Here is a 22,331-nt window from a genome sequence, read left to right on the forward strand (position 1 = left end):
GAGTCGGCAAGGCCTCGGATCGGAATCGCTGCGTCATCGTCTGCGTACGTGGAATGGGCAAAAACCATCGTATCGATTACAAAGGTTGCCACCGAGTTTGAGAAATGTCTGTCTTTCGATTGGATAGCGGTTTGGGACGTGATGTTTCAGGTTTACTACGGACGGTTTATCAAGTTTATCTGACGTTTCTTTTCTTTACTAGCTAGGGAAATACTTATCAGAAGTTACGGTTGCGGTCTTTAATTTGGCGCCTTTCATTTAGCGTGAGTTTCTTCAAGCGTTAATTATTTTCTGTTTCTACATATATGTAGTTCCCGGTTTGTTTGACAAGTAAGTTACTTTCATAAATTAATATAACAGAATTAGTGTATTATGGTCACTACAATGTTAACATATTATTGGTTAACTAAACTTTTAATAATTACTCCTTGAACTAAAGTAGACTAACAAACTTCAAGTAACAAGTGTCGAGTTCACTACAAATATTTATCTTGAATTTGTTCCCTCTATTCCAAACTAGATTTATTTTAAAAATAACACAAACACTAACTTCAGCTATCCATTTTTGTCAGTTTATCGTTATCATAAAAAGTTACTCGGAACATCAAACAGATCACTCGTGCGAACGAAAAAATTTTACTTTTTCTTTTCACAAGCGAAATGGCTAAGTCAGCACTTTGCTGAAATAAGAATCTAATACGTCATCACGTAAAGTCTTTCTATCAGCAAGAAGCTTTTTCCGCGTTAGCTAATACATAAAATATTTACAGCGCCATTGCCTTCGCTCAAGGTCTTCCGAGAATAGCAGATGTAGGCGCGAAAACAAAATTAAGTACCATGATTATATATTGGCATTAATAAAACTTTATCGTAAGTCCCAAAGCTTGAAAGCCCGCAAAGATGGATGCGGGGGGTTGGAAAAATCAAAACAGAATTAAATCCAGAAAAGGAAGCCTCAATCTCTAGACCGAAGCCTACTTGATGCGAAAAAGTTAATTATGTTAATTTTACTCGTATATCTCCAATTACAAAAAGATTAAGTTGAGGAGAGGAGTCAGCGAAAGAAAATTGCTTTGTATTTTAATTTCGTTTGAAGTTTCCTTCGTGAGCTGGTACAGTGAAACAAAAGAAAGTCGTAATGTCCACTAAGTGCAGAACAATGTTTAAGAGATCACGGAGATGCATCGGTTCTGGATTTTTTATTTAAAAAGAACTTGCAAGATAAGTGCCAACGTTTTAATCTGAATTTGACGACAATATTCAATTAAAACCTGGAGTAGGATATAAATGCGTATCATTTTTACAACGTCAAAGACAATTTCGTTTGGAATGCAATTTCCGCCTACCTTTATTACTAAAAAGAAAAATTTGTTTGAGTATTTTTGGCTGTCGTGATATTTTTATGATACTCAGATTGCTTTCATAGAACTTATTACATCAACATCGTTATGCTTCATAACAAAAGGAACCGGGCCTTTTTTGCAGGTTAAGTACATACCTACTACTATTATGATATTCGTAGGTATCACTTCCTATTTCCTTCTAAGGTAGTACTTGTATCGTAGTCATACAAAGTAGTTTATACATAGTTTGTTTAGTTTGAACCAAAATGAAGTCGTTGACAAGTTTCGTTTGAAATAAAGCCGCTAACACCAAGCCACTATCGTATGGATAAGTTGATTCAATAACAATTTCCAAGACAAAGAGATTGCGTCGACTCTTAACACTTCAACACGCCACAATCAAGTAAAAAAAGGCACGTTCGAGGATGATTGTTCTCCAAATAACAGGTTCCATTGGCACAAACCACCGTGAAAAAGTATACAGGGTGTAATTTTGTAATGCTACGTGGAGGGAAAGTACTCTTAATACTGTAGATAGATAAATTAGGTTAAGCAGAAAACGGTTCACAAGGTAGCAATATTTTCAAAAGCAACAAAACATCTACATGTTATGTTGTCGACTGGAATCATAGAGGTGGTCTATTTTGTTTCAAAAATCTGACTTATGTGTTTTCCCTGAAAAAATACCAAAATATTTAAAAGTATAATATGCGTGTGTTTGGCGGCTTGCACTACTAGGTCCGTGTAATCTTCGGTCGCGGGCACGCGGTAAATGTGTTTCGCGGAAATGACTCGGCGTTACCGTGTGGGCTCTCAACGCCTGGTTTGACGAGCCAGTTTAATAGACGTAATAGATGGTTTTTTTTGTTTGAAAAATCTGACATNTCTGACATTGTTTCCCCAAAAATTATATAATTTTTAATCGCATGTGCGTGTAAGTGTTTATACACTATACCTGGTACCGGTTTATACCGGTACTTGCACTATTACGTCCGCATAATTTTCGGTCGCGGGCACGCGGTAAATGTGTTTCGCGGAAATGACTCGGCGTTACCGTGTGGGCCCTCAACGCCTGGTTTGACGAGCCAGTTCACTTGACTAATTTGCTCAGCTCCAGGAAAATACGATGAGGAATAAAATAACTACCTAAGAACTCGGTTTGGAAAACATGTTTTTCCGTTTTTACAGCCTAGCTACTAAAGAAATGTTATCTTTTGGTATAAGAAAAATATGACTTGAAGTAAATTTTATGAAAATTAATTTTCTTCAATTACCTACTACTCAGAAAAAGTAGATTCGTTGTTTGAAAAAATATAATACAAGGCAATAGCTAATAATTACTACCTTTTCACTCCAAAACCGCTAAATAGATTACGATGAAAAATGGTATGGATTCAAGAAAGAAAATAACAATACCACGGAAGTTATTATTCGGCGAAGTCAAAGCCACGGCCACGAGCTGTTACTCGTTTTAGTAACAAAAATGAGTAAATTATTAATTGGCTTGATAAAATCTTAACAGCTAATTCATCCATGCCGCATTAGGCTCCTTCGTAGAGTCGAGACCCTTATTCCTTGATCACCGTACCGAGCAAACGAGCGAGACAGTGCTCTCACCCGTTTACTCGGTATGTGTAATCAAGGCTTTACAGTGTATGTCTGTAGTAAGACAGTTTTTGCATGTCTGTGTCTGTAGTGAGACATTTAAAGGCTTCTTTTAATTTTTACCGTTTCAAGTTTACAATTTGAAGAACTAAGCGAAGCGTGTTTTAAAAAGGTTTCCTAATCATCACGGCTACTCCTATCTATAAATTACAGACTTTAGGAGCCAGAGATAGAGGATAATATTGTTGAACGTAAAAACAGATTACNCAGATTACCGTAAAATAAAATAAAAATATCACTACAAAGATGGAATCTTTAGCAGCTCATAAGCCCATAAAGAAAAAGCTGTCTCATATATATAGTTAACGTAGACAATCGAAAGAGAGTGATAGCAGAATTAGCGCGTAATCAAAATGTCTTGGCTGTATAATTTGGTTCATGTACAAACTAATATATTCAATGAAGATTGTAATCTTACATGTCGCGAGGCGCGGTAATACGTAACATGATGTTGCTATTACAGTTCTGTAATAGAAATTCAGGAATGCACGAGAATCGTTTGTACGAATTCCCATTAATTTTACGTGTTCTGTGACAGTTGAGGTCAGAGGGAATTAATATTGTACACATAATGCGTAGTGGTTTTGGTGAGATAGGGTGGTTTTAATGAGTATCTCTCATTTGCAAGAACTGTTATTACATTTAGCTATTGCTAAGTAGGTAAGTTTTACTACTATCCAAATTAACCCACAATGTTGTATCATTATCGTCGTATGTCCTTACTCGAAGTCTTGTACATTTTTCAATGCCTTTCGCTGAAATAAGATTGTGTACATTCCAATACTGTCTGTTATATAAACAATCTCCACATGTGTATTTTATTTATAGAGTTTTAAATTATGTTGTATAATCCATTATCTCTAGAATATTGTTTACAATAAATATAAACATATCAAGTTATCAGTATAAAATGAACTATAACTCTCCTTCAAATGCTTCTACATTAAAGTATATAAATGTATATAAATGCTTCTACATGTATATTATTCAACTTCCATCTTCTATCTGCAATGACCACCAGTCGGGACAAAAGCGATATCACCCAGGGGCGTAAAGTCTTATTTATGACTCTTACTTTTTTCTGCTGCCCTGGTATACCCTGAATATCCGCATGGTCTAATATTTTGGAGAATTCATCTTTCTGGATGGTCAGTAGATATAATATTATTTACTAGAGAATTTTACGCTCGAAAGCTTTCGTAAAACTAGTGCAGTATTTCTAAAAATACTTTTGCGCTTCAATTTCAATTTGAAAGTTTTAATTTAAAAACTTACTGATGCTTTTGTTATCATCTTTGAAAAACAATATTTTTCGTTGCCTTTTTTGGAACACAATTCATTGGTACTTTCTCCAAAACATAAAGTTGTTAAGTACTCTACCTACTACAACTAAATAATACTACATACTAGGAATGCTTAAGGCACGTAATTAATCGTAATTGTTGTCGTACATGCCGTGAAAGCGTAATAATAATATTTTCTTGTATGTATCGATATCATATGATTCGTTGTACTGGTCAGAAGCCCTAAAAGTGCACGCGACACTCACTCATATTTGAAGGGGTTAATTCAGAGTAAGTGCTGTCAATTCAGCAATTTCAAAATGGCTTCCACATACACGCGGAAAAAAGCCTTTGTCTCGTGCCCTTCGGATGTTCGGCGGTCCCGCTGGAATGCGTACGGTATTTCATAGGGATACCCATATTACCCATTGCCGATGCGAATAGTTAGGACATACTCCGAATAATTTGTGCCTATCTCTAGCCACACCTGGGACCAGTAAAATAACAGAGAAGTGAGAGATGTGTGAGACAATCCATCAGTTGGATATTTGTGGTTTGGGTAGGTACTGTAAGATTTCATTTTATGCAGATTTAGCCTTACTAATTATAGAGCTGAGGTTTAGGCATTGAAAATTCATGCAAATAACTTTATTCTTAGAACCCTCATTGAAATTTTTGGTTTCTAATTTCTTTTAAAATAAAAAAATCCTGGCTGCCTGGTTAAAAACAACAGTATCTGTGGAGTGTGTTCATCACGAAACTCTTCATAGGTAATTGTACGATACCATTTTTTACTCTTATCCATCAAAATCAAATATTTTTCTGTTATTCACCAAATATTCCATGCAGCTCCTCATACGTAGATAAAACTATTTTTAATAAAAATACAAAATTACGTTCACGTTTTATAATATTCAGCAAAACCTGCATAAAACACATAAAATAGTTCACCGATAATATTTTTCAAGTATTTGCTGTTATTTTTCGTCTGGCCATTTTATGCTACAATAAAATAGAATGAACGATGAAAAATATTCGATTATTTTTATAACGTATGAACATACAGCTGTGACAATACATAATCAAGTCTTACAAGGAGGGTGAGCTATCTTACATGAATAAAAGATTTCACTAAAGGTTTTATGGCGCACTGCATTAGTTAAACACCGAAAAGCTGCCCTAATCCTTGGAATAGGCCCATGTGGATTACGGAGTACAGGCAAATATGATGGGCTTAGTGCCTCGTTTTGACATTTAACGACTTCATAATAAACTAGAGCGTACACGTTTGCCAACTATTAACTTAAATTATGGAGATCCATACGTTAAGTCACTTTTATAGTTAAAGGTACTTATTCTAGGCAGGTATTATTTTAAACTTAGGTCAAATTTAAGTCTGTGAAAATTCTTGGGGGAGGCCTTTGTCCAGTAGTGGACGTCTTTCGGGTGAAACGAAACGAACGAACGAATTATTTCAAAGCGCAACTTAAACATTATTTTAAATGTGTTCAGTTGAACCTGGAGCAAATGAAACTTCTTAAATAACATACATTTGCTACTTACTTCATTACTACATTACATTTTATGATTTTACCTATGCTTCACAAATAAAAATTTTATATTTTGTAAAAAAAAAGTAATAAAAATAAACATTATATTTTTTAATACTACACATCACAAGGTACTCATCACATCAATAAAAAACGAGAACATCATTTCATTACATTGCTATTTACTTACGTCTTAACTACAAAATTATTTTATTGTTAACATACCTACCTACTCTACATGTTCGTTCAATACAATTTCAACCGGCACTAAATAATTCACAGCTCCAACTCAACGTAGAATATTTTTCGTGCACGCCACATGTTAATTACACGCTCTTGTCACCGTTACATATACCACAATACCAGTTCCAATACTAGCTCCGATACCTGTTTCGTTTCCAATTTGCTCCTATATTAGAATTCTCCGCGTGTCCGGATCGAGAGTCAGTTTGTCCGCAGTCGCTGGCAATTTCGCATTTGTTTTTGTTCGTATTTTCTTTTAATTCAGAGTCGCGGTCGCTCTAATAAATCTTCTGTAGAGCAGAGCCGGAGTTGCTATTCATTGGACACTGTGCGTACACAGGGAATTTAAAGCGTACATTTCTTTGACAACGATCGTTTGTAGTTTTAGTCTTGTGACGTTTTTATTGTCTTTTTGAGGCAACAATGCCGGTTTAAATGATATCCATCTATAGCAACGAATCTTTCTGGCTAGAGTAAGAGAGCTTTTCATTTTTAACTGACTTTAAAAAGGAGGAGGTTATTTAAATCATTGCAGTCGATTTGTTTAAAAAGTGGTAATATCGTAAACGTAATCTTCTTTTTGTCGTGTCGACAACAAACCTACTGTGTCAGCCCAAAACTCGGCTACAAGAGTGGCGTTGTTAGTAATTAACATCGTAGTTACATATTAAGAATAGTTTTGAAAAATGTTTACGATTTATCTGTTTGTGCCTGTCTAGTTGTTTCCTCTGTAATAATGTATTAAAAAAACAGGTAAAGTTGTCTAGTTACTAACAATACAAGCTTTACTCAGTTTAGATGGCGCAAAATAAAGACTCAACTATCTAATTAAAAAGAGCACAGTTAGAATTTATGGATACACAAAACCGTAGGCCTTGTTCAAGCTGTGGCCCGCACTGCAAAGCAATATTTACGGGCTAAGCCCGAAGCTGACTCGGCTTTTTGCTATCGATCTGATGAATCTTCCTCGAATCCAACCCAAAACAAAACCGGAACGGCTTGCTTATTAATATTGATTATCATTTAAAGACGATTCTTGCCTTGACCGTTCATTACGCAGGTACTTGTAACTGTTTTCATTTGGTTTCATTAGTATTGTTCTTCTAACATAACAACCTTATAATTCTGGAGTAATTGTCATGGTCATTAGAACAGGTTTGTCAAATTTTGTAACCTTCAAGCGGGCGCGCGGCGTCGAATCGACCGCGCCTAACACATTTTCGTTCATAACTTTTTTTTTACTTGTTACACATATTTCTCATTTTTAGTAGCCTGTCGCTTGCTCATTGTGAGCGAAATAAAGAGCTTACCTCAGCTCTCCGCGCTTTTCCCACCCCATGGGTTGCTGTTGTCTTAGTCGCGGCGCCGGCGTCGAAAGCACGCCACGCGCCCGTCGTCGAAAAGGTTACGCGCGACTCTCTATGCGACATACCATTTCTTCGGCTATCACCCAATATTATTGAATTAAGCTTGCAATACTGTTTTTTCTTATTAAATAAGTCTTAGACTGCTAGTACAAAGTGAAATAACAGAGGCATTACTACGATAATATGAAAAAGAGAGTGAATCGGAGCTCAGAGACCAAGCTAAACTGAACCAAAAATATGAAATTATGTTTTATCATTATTTTGCCATTTTTATCGTTTTTACAAGGTATATGAACTATTCTGAGGTATTTTAAAAGATTTTGTATTCCAAAATTGGTTATTGATCCAAATAATATTTGCGTTATGTTAATTGATTAAATAATTGTTTCTTTTAACTTAATTCAAATTACTTAAGACTTTAATACAATCATAATATATCTGCGTACAAAATAATAAATGATTATTGGAAAATAAGTGCTTTAGTTCTCTACTAGACCCTATAGGTCTTTTCGTTTACGCGCGACCACTGCCGTTACAAAAGACCGCGCGCCCGCTTGAAGGCTAAGTATGTATATTCATGACACTGTATGTACTTTTACGAGTAGTAGAATACCTATGCATCTTATCAAACTAGCTCTCTCACTCGCCGATCCAAAGCTATTTGATTTAATTAAATTAATTGCAATGTAACGACGCATACTCACTAACTTCACTGTGAAATCACTGCGAAATCACTGCACTGGACAAATAATTAGTGTAAAAGGTCTCTGGGTACATTCCGCACCCACATTTTGTCTTTTGTCGCATCTGACCTGATGGAAATACAAACACATTTCTCTATACCATACTTATTTTCATCTATTTCTGTACCATATTTTAAACCAATAAAGATAATTTTCATTTCTTTTCTACCCGCCTCTAAGACTAAGACTGGGTTGCACCATCTTACTTTAACTTTGTAAAACGTCAAAAATCTGTCAAACTCCATACAAAAAAAAACACCGGTTATCGTTACAGTTACGGTCAAAGTTAGGTGGTACAACTCAGCCTTAAAGAAAACTTAAAAGAACTTAAAGTGTATTGCCCTTTTGTCTATCAACTGTTGTGTACAATACAGACCTCCCAGTTAAGCTGTAGCCTGACTCCAAAGGCAATGTTTGCCCGTTACACACAGCGGTGTTATTGATTCTACCCTTTCCCTCCCTAATAAAACATGAACGCCGACTCTATTCAAGTTTTATGAGATACGGAACGGAGATGTTTACGGATTTTCAGTTTGATATAAGTAGATATGCAATAGGATTAAGAAGAGACATAATTTAGTTGCTAAAATAAATAATCCTAAAAATGTTACTCGAAAAATGATATACTTTTATAAACACGTTAAATGTTCGCAGGTATAGGCTTTCAGGACATTAACCTCAACCTTTTACCCTGGAAAATGGCCTATCCATGCCTATCGCCGGGGGAACGACAGGTTATGTGTGGCTCGAACTCACTAAAAACCTGGGGTGTTCCCCTTTGCCGCATAGTGGTCGGTGCAACCGAACTAACTGAAACCGAGTATCAAATACTGAATTTAGTTACATAGTGACTAAAGGCGTTTCAAATATTATCAAACGACTATCGCCATACAAGTGTAGGTATGACGCAGTCAACTGCGCACCTCGCTGGAATGCGATTCTCCTCGCATTCACCCGCACATCTGCTCGCGTTCGCTCCGTTCGTACCAGAGCGTCGATGTGACGTCACGACCTCCAGGTACGCAGTTAACTTGACCGGGTTGTACATTCCAAATGTCTTCTACATCTCCAAGATTGTATGAAGCATTTAACTGTACCATCTGAATTATGGCTTGTAAATAACAAATTCAATGTCCTAACGTAAACATCCGAAATTTTACAACTCGAAATCGTCGTTAAACGTTAGTACAGACGTCACATAAACCTAAACACTGTAGGCTCCTACCTCCTTGTGATAAGGGTGCTTTTCGAACAAAAATGTAGTCTAATGTGGTATAGACTGTACATTTACATCGTAAACTGACCCACGCAACCATATTTATTAGCATGAAGATAGCAATATGAATGAACAAGTCATTAACATGGACATTATGCAAATATTCCGCTTTAATTTTCGCAAAATTGAGCGTGAAAAAAAGGTATACGTTACATTGTTACTACGAATATTAATTGACCGGTTTTGAACCTTACCATTTAGGTATTATGGAAAATCATGGATACGGTTTTTCAGCTTGACGAGTAATTAAAATGCTTGCATTATTATNGTTATTATGCAAAACATTGATAACTTTTTTGCTAAAATGCCAGTCAAAAGATTACGTTTTTACGAAGATTTTGTTTACGTTTTAATAATATTAAGGAAATGTAAGTATTTTAGATTGACAAAACATGGTAAGGAGACATGCAAAGTGTTCCTTAAGGGCTACCTTTTTTACTGTATTTTAACGTTCATGCTAGTGGTCAAAATTGAACAAAATATTTTTGATTTTGATAGATAATTAGACGATAACGTTGAAGTTTCATAAAAATACCTGGTTTGCGTTTCCTTCAAAACGCGTAGAGACTTTTTATTCTACTTTTTCGTGGTTTGATTTAGATAGTCCTCACATTATACATTTTCGAACTTGACATGTAGGTCTTTTCAATATTATTTAATATCAACATCAACTCAATACCTATGAATATTTGAAAAGTACAGTAAATGCCTTATATTTTGGTCATGTATGTGAACCTAAAGTACCTAAGTGAATTTTCTTCAAAAAATAAATCTTATTCGATTATTAAAAGAATCGATTCATAATCCAAATTGATTTAGCCATCGTAAACAAACCAAAAAAAGGTGAAGCTTTCAGTTCTATCTGCGAGTATTTGCACACAGAACTGGGTCGCTCCGTTAAAAAACATGAAGTAAAATAATTCCAAGAAGCAACCGATCCCAGTAAGACTTAAAGTCTGCCTTGACAACTCAGAACTAATTTACCCACCAAGCTCCCAGAACCGTTTCATAAAAGTCACGAGTCCTGTCTCTCGCGGTTTTTCCTTTCGTTAGTTCGTAAAAAGCCATTACTTTTTATTTGTAAAATGTTACAGAACAGTCTTATCTTGCCAGTGATACGTCCTATATTTTTAGAGTTCCTTATTACCCATAGTGGCAATTGGACTCAATTAATCCTCTGCCTTGTTTATCTGTCAGGCAACTGGATAAGGTAGTAGTTTATTGGGTAATATGTAAACAACATTATCGCAATCATAACAAACTGCATATTATTATTACTATTGGCGTTATAATGATGCANATTATTATGTAAAACATTGATAACTTTTTTGCTTAAATGCCTGTTACAGTCAATAGATTACTGATATTGTGGTGACATGTTTTGTTTACGTTTCAATAATATTTCACAACATGTAAGTTTCTTAGACAAAACATAAGGTAATTAGATGTTAACGTTGAAGTTTCATAAAAATACCTGGTTTGCGTTTACTTCAAAACGTGTAGAGCCTTTTTAATCTACCTTTTCATGGTTTGATTTAGTTAGTCCTCACATTAAACATATTATTAGAACTTGACATGTAGGTATTTTCTATATTTAATATCAACATCAGTTGATGTTACTGACTGACTGACTGAGTTCAGTACCTATGAATATTTGAAAAGTACAGTAAATGCCTTGAATTTGGTCATGTATGTGAACCTAAAATACCTAAGTGAATTTTCTTCAAAAAATAAATCTTATTCGATTATTAAAGAATCGATTCATAATACAAAGTGATTTAGCTATCGTAAACAAACCAAAAAAAGGTGAAGCTTTCAGTTCTATCTGCGAGTATTTGCTCACAGAACTGGGTCGCTCCGTTAAAAAACATGAAGTAAAATAATTCCAAAAAGCAACCAATCCCAGTAAGACTTAAAGTCTGCCTTGACAACTCAGAACTAATTTACCCACCCGGCTACCAGAACCGTTTCATAAAAGTCACGAGTCCTGTCTCTCGCGGTTTTTCCTTTCGTTAGTTCGTAAAAAGCCATTACTTTTTATTTGTAAAATGTTACAGAACAGTCTTATCTTGCCAGTGATACGTCCTATATTTTTAAAGTTCCTTATCTGTCAGGCAGCGGGATAAGGTTGTAGTTTATTGGGTAATATGTAAACAACATTATTGCAATCATTGGCGTTATAATGATGCACAGAAATAGACAATTTTGGATTTTTTTAATCAATTTTATTATTTAAAGGTTATAAAATTTTCTCAAAAAGTATTTTATTAAAGGTTTTCAAACAAAAAAACATAAGTTACATTTTATATTTGTACATCAAAGCACTACTTGTACACGACGCAAAAATTGACTTTTTTGGTCGAATTTTTAATATTACCCAACCCGTAGGGTGGAAATCCGACTCGCACTTCTCCGTTTTTTATTTTATTTCAGTGGCTCGCGTAATACATTTAGTATTTTCCGTCGAGTTGGACAAACAACGAAGCTGTTGTCTGCTCAGTATTCCATTGTGGCTGTAATATTAAATATCAAGGCCCATGTTTGTGGGCAGCCTTATTTATCGTTCTCATTTCAACAGATGGTCGCTATAAATCTTATTTTGGTCCAATTAAGTAGTTTTGTGATCAATTGTTGTTGGCCAATTCGGGGAAAGATTTTTCTTCTTGTTGAATAAGTAGTTTAATAAAGATCATAAATCTACATCAATTTGTCAATCCCACACAAAAGAGATTATTTATAAAATAGGAAACTTTGTGGCTTCCCAGATGGTAATTAATTTTCATTACTTAAGGACATCTGAAATACCAGACAGCCTGTAAAATAGGACTTAACCGGCATGCCTTTGAAAATTCCTTTTTGAGTATGAAAATAATTATTGATTTATTAAATTCAAGACTATCAGACTTTGTAATCAGATTACGATTAAATTAGGGTAACAACGTAGCCCATAAAATCAATTTGTATCTGAAATTCATATTTTGGCTGTAACCTGCTTTGTACTTCTTAAATAAATAAATCAAAACTTGCCAACATTTGGATATTAATCAAAGGCTGAGTTGTACCAACTAACTTTGACTATAACTACAACGATAACCGCTGCTTTTTGTATGGAGTCTGACAGATTTTTTACTTTTATCAGAGTTAAAGATGGTGCAAACCAGCCTAAAACTCAATTAATAAAGAATTTAGGGTTCAAAAACAAATACGTTCGTCGTAGGAATCTCAGCTAGATAAACGATTGAGCTCAAAGTGTAAGAGGCAAGATGTAGCGTTCCAGATGAAAGTGGCTTCCCGGATTTAAGCCAAACCGAGTTAAGTTTGCCAAATAGCGTCGCGCTGTCTCGGTACTCGATTAGTTTTAAGTACTTATTGAAAATGTTATTTATTCTTGTAGGTATTACAAGATTACAACGTCTTTTCAAAGCTTGAGAAACGGTGTATTATTTAATAATAGGTTCGTATTTCAGATCACTGATTTAATAACTTCTACGTCCACTGCTGGACAAAGGCCTCCTCCAAGGATTTTCATAACGACCGGTCCTGCGCCAGGCTCCAAGCTCTTCCCGCGACCTTCACCAGATCGTCGGTCCACCAAGTGGGAGGCCTGCCCACACCACGTCTTCCGGCCAGTGGTCACTACTCGAGAACTTTTCTGCCCCAACATCCATCGTCTCTACGTTTTGAATACAATGTTAAAATGTTCATTCCAAAACGTTTAAATAAAGTATTCGTTTTCTTTACAACGCAAGATGTTTTCGTAGTGATTATTGTTATAATTTTGTTTACACTTACGAGTTTCTTCTCGCTACATGGACATTGATACTATAATGCACTTTCACGGTTTCTTTAAGGTTATCCGTCTAAAGCAGTATGCTATAGTAACAGTGTGGTTCGCAACTAGAACTTCAGTCAGTAACAACTTCGAAGTGACTGAACTTCTTACTTTCGCGGTTTTAGCTTTAACGAAAGAAAAATGGTGGTTTGGCTTCGAATTCTTGTTCTAATGTTGATGTATTAGTCTGGTTTTGGTAATATTTAATCCGATAATAATTTCAGAAAACCAAATTATTACCACTTTTCCATAGATTAACTTCATCAACAGCCCTTTACAGTCCACTGCTGGACTATGAGCCTCCTCCACTATAGTGGAGGGTTTTGCCATAATCTCCACGCTTGGCAGGCGGGTTGGAGATCGCAGTTTAAAAGATTGATGTTTTTCAGAGAGCGCTGCTGCCCATTCTCTGTTTGATGTGTAGTCCCTAAGTCTAAGATTAACTTAATGTCTTTCAATGGTTGACTTTTATTCGTAGTTAAGTAATAAATCGCCTCGACCTCGCTTCTTGGGAGTTGATGTGGTAGAAAAAATACTCAGATTAGAACCTCGCTTTCAATATTGATCATGCAACCTCATTTTAATTTACGCTAGTGTAATTTAAAACAACATCAAAACATTTTTGTGACAATCACAACGAATTTGTTTGATCTTATACTTGTGAGTGTACTGTTTGAACAGTGTACAGTAACATAGCTTTAATTAATAGATTTCATTAAGAACAAACTGGATGCATTGAAACCAAGTACCTCTCAAGTTAATGGAGGCAAGATCGCTAAGATCTGCCAAAACACCAACAAGCGGCTTCCTGAAAGCGCTTTCTGGCTCGATTAGCACTAATTGTGCTGGAGTCGCAAAGCTGTTTGTCCCTTAGTGAAACTATTTTGACAGAATTATCTCAGTCGCTTGCAACACAATCACAGTTGGATAACAATGTCGTATTAAACTGTATTCCTAGTTAAGCAAACAAGATTGAAATCAATTTGAGTCAATGTTTTAGTGAATATTAAAAATGTTAATTGAACTGTTAGCGAAAATGCTTTTAATCTATATTTTATTGAAGATGGAGCTTCAAAATTGTCACGTATAGAAATCGTTAACATATTCGGATTGGAATTAAGCACGTTTTCTTTAGCATGCTTCTACAATCTACGTCGATGCTACATCGCAAATGATGCTACGCCGTAGATGCTATGCAGTGGATGCTACGCCATAGATGCTACGCCATAGATGCTACGATGTAGACGCCACACCGTAGAAGCTACGCTGTAGATGCTACGCTATAAATGCTATGCCGTAGCTGCTGCGCCTAGGATGCTATGCCGTAGACACTACGCCGTAGTTGCTACGCCGTAGATGCTACATCTAAAGGTTCGGCCAAACCAACGCGATCAACCGGCGTGCAGCGATGGCGATCAATGCATTTAGGTCTGGTCGCCATCGCTGCACGCCGGCTGATCGCGGTGTGATCGCGTTGGTTTGTCCGAACCCTAAGATGATATTGCTTGTGTCGTAGATGCTACGCCTATGATGATGTGTCTTAGATGCCACGCCGTAGATGCTACGCCGTAGATGCTACGCGTAGACGCTACGATATAGTTGAGTAATGTTCTCCAAAACTACTATGCCAAAATGTAACAAATGGGTTACTCATTGCAGCTGCTCTAGGGGTCTCATAAATATAAGACCTGATCTCTAAGGCATGGCAACATTCTTATTCCCTGTTACTTTAACTTCAACTGTAAGATTTGCTTTGTAAAACGAGCATGTGATTATGTATTCTAGCAAATATATTATTGAATTTGAATTTGACGTCCCTATTTTATGGGTGAATTAAGTTGATTTCAATTTATTTCATTTTTGTTGAGGTTTCTTTTATAAATAACTTTTTCAAATAGTAAAAGCGTGGATAATTCGCTTTTCAATAAATTCAATGTGCAATAATGAAAAACGTCACATCCAAATATTTTATTGTATTTTTATTTTACAATATTACTCGATTATCGGAAAACTGCGGGTATTGTTGGAAATTCTATAATAAGCTTTATTTATTTTGCAATTCAACATAATTGATAGTGTTTAATCACAAAAACTGTGATTAATGGTTCGATCACGTTATCGTAAATCTGAATAATAAAGCTATTTGTAAGAATAAAGCTGTATTTCTACTAGCATGCAATGTTGCGCCACTTTACGCTCCATGATCTATGTAACATCTGTTAGCTTTAGTCCCATCATGCTTGTTTTTTTTTCTGTTTTTATCTTTGAACATTTTGCGCTTATATACTCGTAGCTTACCTACATTGCGTATGCGTATAATGTAAGTTAATAATATACAGCCTTATGCCACCTAAACCTACTGTAATGGGTATGTAATCGTGGGAATATAAACGAATTATTTTAATTAATAAATCAGTCTTCGGTGTTATCATTCCTCTCCTTACGCACAACCTGTAAACTACAATAATCTATAATGTAAAATAAAGCTCGATTCCTTCTATCATACAAAATCGAAATACCAGTCACAGATTAATCACGAAACCTCAGAAACTATGACACCTACAATCTTAAAATTAGGCAGGTAGGTTCTGAATAGGGTGTAGACATCCGCTAAGAACGCATTAAACGACACTCCACCCCTAAAGGAGTAAAACTGGTTTAAACTATTTTTTCCGAAACATTTCGATATCATAAAAGTTAATAGATTCAATTTTTATGTTACGAAACTACCTAGTAAGGTTTTCGTGTAATGACCGTTAATATGCCTTAACTACGCCCCTTTAATAGCAGATAAACTGTTTTGATGGATTCAGAAATATAATACGAGTACCTTCTTGTAGGCGGATGAAGAACTAGTCCGCCATTAAAAGAAATATGTATATTGTAGAGTCATAGGTTATTTAAGTAACTGGAACTCTATTCTGGTTTTGATAGTGAAAAAACGATGATTGGAACTCATGTTAGAAATAATTATGATAAAAGAAATCAATTATACAAGTTATTAAACTTCAATTTGTTTTTCTAAACTCCCATAGTTAATCCACGCGTATTATTCAACAGACCTCGATTTTTTAAAGTTACGTTTACAAATATTTCTAAATTCAGAAAATTTAAATAACAGTTTATATTCTTGCCTCAACAGCCATGATGATATAAACCTGTAATAAACTTGCCATCGCATTTCATAAGACAGAAACCGCGTTGAATGTAAATGTCTTCAGTTTAACATTCCTGAAAAACACCGTCTTTTCCGATGCGACACGCTTTTGCATAATATCTCGACCTTCACGCTTGATACTCATTTGTTTTCTTTCGCTATTTAACATAAAAAAGTGTTTTTAAGCCGTGAAATCCAATTAGATTTTATCATTCATCATCTCACCCACCCGGTGGAATTTCGTTTGATAATCTCGAGTATTTGATTGCACAGATTCCAAACGATTGCCTTTCCCATTCACATTAACCTTTGAAGTAATTACTGGTTATTTATTTGACGGCAAGCAAACGTTCGGAAAGCCGTGCGTGCGATACGAGTATGATTAATTAACCGTATCGCGTACGTCCCTAATCCAGGCCCAGAGCTGCTCATTCGTACAAATTGTTACGGGACCCTGTTACTATGCTAATTTTATCGCAGAAAACACCGCGACTTACCGGCAGCGTTGCGATTGCACTGCAACTACGATGGATTCTCGATACCAACTCACTCAACTTTGTACGGTTGCACTATATCACAAGTCACGGGTGGTCACTTCAGGTCATTCCATCGCACGCATGTGCGTTTCGGGCACTCGATCACTGACACTATGGTGGGTCACCAGTCCTTTTTTTGGGGGTGGCGACCGTGACAGGCGCTCGCAGGCTCGCCGCAGCCTCAACTGGCTGGGGAGACGCCAACGCGCGTGTCCCTAGCACCCGCCCCGCGCCCCGCTCACCTCGCGGTACGGCCAAATAGAAATAAAGTATGCGCTGTAAGGACAGAAAGTGGAAGAAAAAACGGATCTAGATGCCTGCAAGGCAAGTTAGTTAGATACGGATGCTTCAAAGACGTACAACGGCTCTTTTGATGAAGTTACGCAGTTCAATCGGCGTTCGGGATAGATTGTCGATATTTGCTTGATTGGGTGCGGAGTTTCTCTATCGGGCGGAAATAATAGTGCAGTTTTGTTTTTTCTCTTATCGACGGCTGTTTGGAGTGGGGAAACTAATAGAGCGAGTGAAGGGTTGACGATTATATTAAACAGCTATGTAGAGCTTAGGTGCTGGAGCTTTGTTCGGATTAAACAGGTCACGGGACTGACCGACACATTATGAAAAACTTTGCACTAGGAAATATTGACTTTGTATTATAATATTTTTATAAAATCATTGACATTTAAGTTATTGTAAGAAAATTAATTTAGAAGAACGTGTATGTAAAAAATAACTCTCTAAGAATAAAAAGGATTCAATACACTTATTTTCTGGAAACAGACGCATTCACTCAACTAACTAGTACTTGAAATCTCAAAAATAGTACCCAAAATGGTTTTATTTACGTACCGTAATTAAAGATTTTATATTATTTTTACGTCTCTGTACGATATCATTGTATTGCAATAGTACCCACTTAAAAATGAAAACAAGAAACACAGTACCAAAACAAGCAATATTTTCTGTTTATATTTACGAGAATATAGTAATGTTTTCATAGCATTTCGCTCTCAACAACCACAAAGTATTTCTCAACTCTTACTCTTTATTTCCATCACATTTTTCCTCTCAATTAAAAGTTATTGAGAAAATTCTTGGCCGCATCTGAAGTCTGAGCCGCTGTGGAGAAATAGCGAACCATGTTCGATATTAACTTATTTCAATGTTGGTTTCAACATCAGCAAAATAGAGTAACAGAATTTAATACTTGTATTTTTATTCTATCAAATTTGTTATTTTAAACTCTTTATAAAAAAATACGTTTTCGTAGTTATAGGATTAGAGAGTCAGACTCTGTTTAGAGGTCCTAGGTTCGATCTCCAGAAGGACACTAAAATATTTTTGGCTTATTTTGCAAGTTTTGTTTGTTATTTTTGAACCAACGTGATAGACTGTAAGTTACGTAATCCCGTTATTTGGAAAAGTAAAATCGTCAATCATGAACTATTAATTACTTGAGTCATAATACGTTTATATAACAGGTCATAGACCCTCTTTAAGTTGGGTATAAAAAGCCCTTTTTCACTTTTCATTGCCAATAATAATAATCAAAGTAAGCAGTTAATAAGAGAATAGCGTGCACAAAACGAAACAAAGTCGTTACGTATTCATGGGATCACTTAGTTTCATATTAGCGGGCGTATTGATCCAGCGATTGCTCTAGTAATTTTAGTCAGAGATTTTGTAATAAACCTGAAACTATTTAGCATTAACCTTGAGACCACAATGTTACATAGTAAACAAAAGCAGTAAGTCTTATTTACTCGCCCGACACGATCTGCTTGATGCTCTGCTTAATAAACGAATACATTATTAAACTAAAGACTTTTTATTCTATTTGTGGAGGACAGAGGTGAAACTACTGCTAACACTGTCCCAAATATTAATAGGCCTAGTTAAACACCCAGTGAAATAATGGAACGATATTTTGAGGCACAAAAATTTTTTGCCAACTTGAATTTCTAGTTCTTTATTCAAGAGAATCTCAACAAATTCCATCTCTAAGATTGCTTATTTTTTTACTTTGTTTCAATAACTTTTTCAAAAAACTTATTCATTTTACCAGTATGGAGAAAAAATGTTCGTAGATAGTAAACCTCATGGAGTCTCTTTAAAGTTCAAAATACGGTGTACCGACAAGTAAATGGTTAGTTTAGTCTGTAAAATAATATGAACTTATCATACCTCTTCGACTGTTACGTTGACTGTGGCTATTTGTGATCAAACTTAGGTAGTACTAGGATTTTTATTGCTTTAAGTTACTGTGTAATCTGATAACATAACTGTTTGGGTTCATATTTTTTTGTTTGTTGAAAGAAATGTGCCATGACTTGATTAATCTGATTTTGTGAACTGATAGCTTTTATTAAGTTCATTTACCTACAAAGTTAAGTGATTGTGTCCATTAAATCAATTATATTTATAATAATAATGTATGAACATGTAATTCAAATGACTAATGGCTGTTTAATTCGTCAGTTTATTTTTTTAATAACTTGAGAAGAAAGTCTGTCTGTCTGTCTCTTTTTCACGCCTAAACCACTGAACCGATTTTGATGAAATTTGGCATAGATATAGTTTGAGTCCCTATTTTCTGTGACAGACAAAATTCCACGCGGGCGAAGCCGCGGGCAGAAAGCTAGTTCATTAAGAAATAGTTCAGTAACGTTGATTAACGTTATTTAACAAAATACAAAAAAACCCCGAGTTACTCTTGTAACGGTGCGCGCGCACTGGTGACCCTTGTCTCCGTAACTGTTTCGTCACTCATACCAAGTCCATAGAGATATATGGAGGTGCGCGCACGTCGCTATAGATGACCTAAACTGAACTGTCCCACCAAACTCATTGACAGAAGGGCGCCACCATCATTCAACTGTATAGTTTCCAACATGGCAAAAATCGGAATCAACCATCCGGTATTGACTGTGGCGCCTTGCTGTCAATGTCATAGGTAGGACAGTTCAGTATATTGGGTCTATACGCAACAGTGACAGAAACTTTTTGTCACCTCCATACATCATACTAGTGACGAAACAGTCACGGAGACAAAAGTCACCCGTTCACTCGCTCTCTAAATATAGAGACCAATAACGTGTGCTAGCTACATAATCCTTAAGAGAATTCTACCAAGAGGCACAGATATTCACCTGCGGATCCCGAACAATAGATTTCCAGCCACAGTAACCTCCACTCACCGCTAAGGAAGCTCATCCAGCCGATTCTTTGCTCAAAGATCTATCTCCGAAATCGGTTTAACACTGGCCCCGTCGTGGGCTCAATTCCAATAAAGCATTCTAGTTGACCTATTTACTTGCGTCATGTTAAAATGGATAAAAAGATCGCGTTTTATAAGATTTCAATAGAGATTATACGAAGCAACTGTTGAGTAAAAAATGAATGATTCGAATTCGTTTTTTGTATTGTAATAAAATTAAAAAGCGTTTTTACACGTTCTAACATTATTTTAACCCTACCACTGCTTCCGGACAATAAATGAGCTACTGAGAAGTAGCAGCGCAAGAGACACATGGCCGTTTTCACCATCAGTCCCTCATTTTTAAGTGACCCCTATGATAACATATAACAGGAATTTTGTTTTCAAAGAGTTTACTTAAAAATTAGGGATTGATGATGAAAACGGGCATCAGACACCTTTTTCATCTTCTGTTTCCATGGTTTACATAAACATAGCCTTATAATAAATACCTATTACTGACGCGAGCTAGGCAGTTACAACATTTTAAACATTTTTATCTTTTATAGCTTTCCGCCCGCGGCTTCGCCCGCGTCGAATTTTGTCTGTCACAGAAAAACAATATCGCGCACGTATTTGCTCACCGTTTAGACCCACCCTGGACTACGACAAACATTTTAAAACCGAAATCAGCTCAATCGGCCCAGCCGTTCTCGAGTTTTAATCAGACTATCGAACATCAATTCATTTTTATTTATATAGATAGATAGATAATCTTCAATTTTGTGGTTGTTTAGGTATTGAAAAGTTCATGTTACATATTCCCCATAAATTAATTACCAATCTTATACAGTCTGAAAGTTTTTTTTTTGTTTTTATATTTATTTGTAATAGGTATACAAACAGTTTACAGTCTAGGCTTCATCGTAAAGAAAAAGTGTTAATAAATTATGTTTTGATGGATTATTGCAACGATTAGATACGGTTAAAGAATATAACATAGTTGCGATTAAAATAATGTGATTTAGCATGTTTGCGAGCGTCAGCGTTAAGCCCTCACTAATTACTTGGTTCAAACGGCGCACACGCCCTGCGGTCGGCCGGCAAGAACCATTCGGCGGCATTTAACTGAACATTGGACGTTACTATCCGTGCGAGAATATTACGCTGCTGAGTGCTGATGCTGTTGCGTCGTATATTGCAATCTTGTTACGTATTTAACGGCCAGTTTGATTCCATTTGTGCTAATGGATTGAGTTTTCAGAAAGCAGAATGGTTGAATCATCTTTTAGTTACAGTTGAATATGATGAACGCTACCAATTATGTGGTAAAGTGACACTATTAACCAATAAGTTCAAAATATTACTTGTAAGATTATTATTTTGCTGTCAAACTGAATTTGTATTTGCTGTAAAATCAATATTGAATGTCATAGGCTACATTTATACTTAAAACACTTCTATAACTTACAAACCGCACTGCATACAACTTTTAGTCCTCAACTAAGCAGCGACTAGGTTACGGTTAAATAAATAACAAGCAAAAGTTAAAATACTTGTGGGCGTCACAAGCAGGTGCACCTCGCGGGAATTCAATCCGAAACAGTGATTGTAGTTAAGACTTTTAACCGATAAACAACTTGGACATCGGGTGGCAGCCTTAGACAAGTGTGGTTGTAAGTTTTAAACAGCTATATTTAGGTTTTTTGAGAAAGAAACGGGTATTATTTAGTTAAAACTAGTGTCAAGTTAAATAGTAGTGTTTAAGTATATTGATAAACACTAAATCGATCTAGTAGGAGTTTCATATTTTAGAAGGTACAGGGTGACAGGGATTCCTATGGGTGATATAACGTCCTATTCCTTGAAAGAGATTATACTAGAGGTCATTAGCAACAAATTAAATCCCGTGAACCAAGGGGCAAAACTAGATGGTTACTAAGTTGTTCGATTTTTAGAAATTTCTGACTTGTTGCCAAAAACCATTCATTGCGAATAAACTACTCCATTGTAAACATTACTTTGATACTTTTCTGGAAGCTCAAAATTAGGGATCATTTTAAAAAACTATGCTTGTCCAAAACTTACATAATCTCAGAAATAAAAGGTCATAAGTGACAATAATTTTGATTTTTCCTGA

At 35.8% G+C, this 22,331-nt stretch overlaps 1 protein-coding gene across 2 annotated transcripts in view; it reads right to left on the reverse strand.

The window, feature by feature from the left end:
* Positions 1 to 17,165, reverse strand: part of LOC114364635 (uncharacterized) — a 113,844-nt gene extending 96,679 nt beyond the window's left edge. For both annotated transcript variants that reach the window (XM_028320861.1, XM_028320860.1), the window contains exon 1: positions 16,957 to 17,165. The gene's annotated coding sequence lies outside the window, so the exon portion shown is untranslated. The remainder of the gene's footprint in view (positions 1 to 16,956) is intronic.
* Between the last annotated feature and the right edge of the window lie 5,166 nt (positions 17,166 to 22,331).

Source organism: Ostrinia furnacalis, unplaced genomic scaffold (genome assembly GCF_004193835.3).
Source record: "Ostrinia furnacalis isolate ACB-3 unplaced genomic scaffold, ASM419383v2 OfSCF7454, whole genome shotgun sequence".
NCBI lineage: Eukaryota > Metazoa > Arthropoda > Insecta > Lepidoptera > Crambidae > Ostrinia > Ostrinia furnacalis.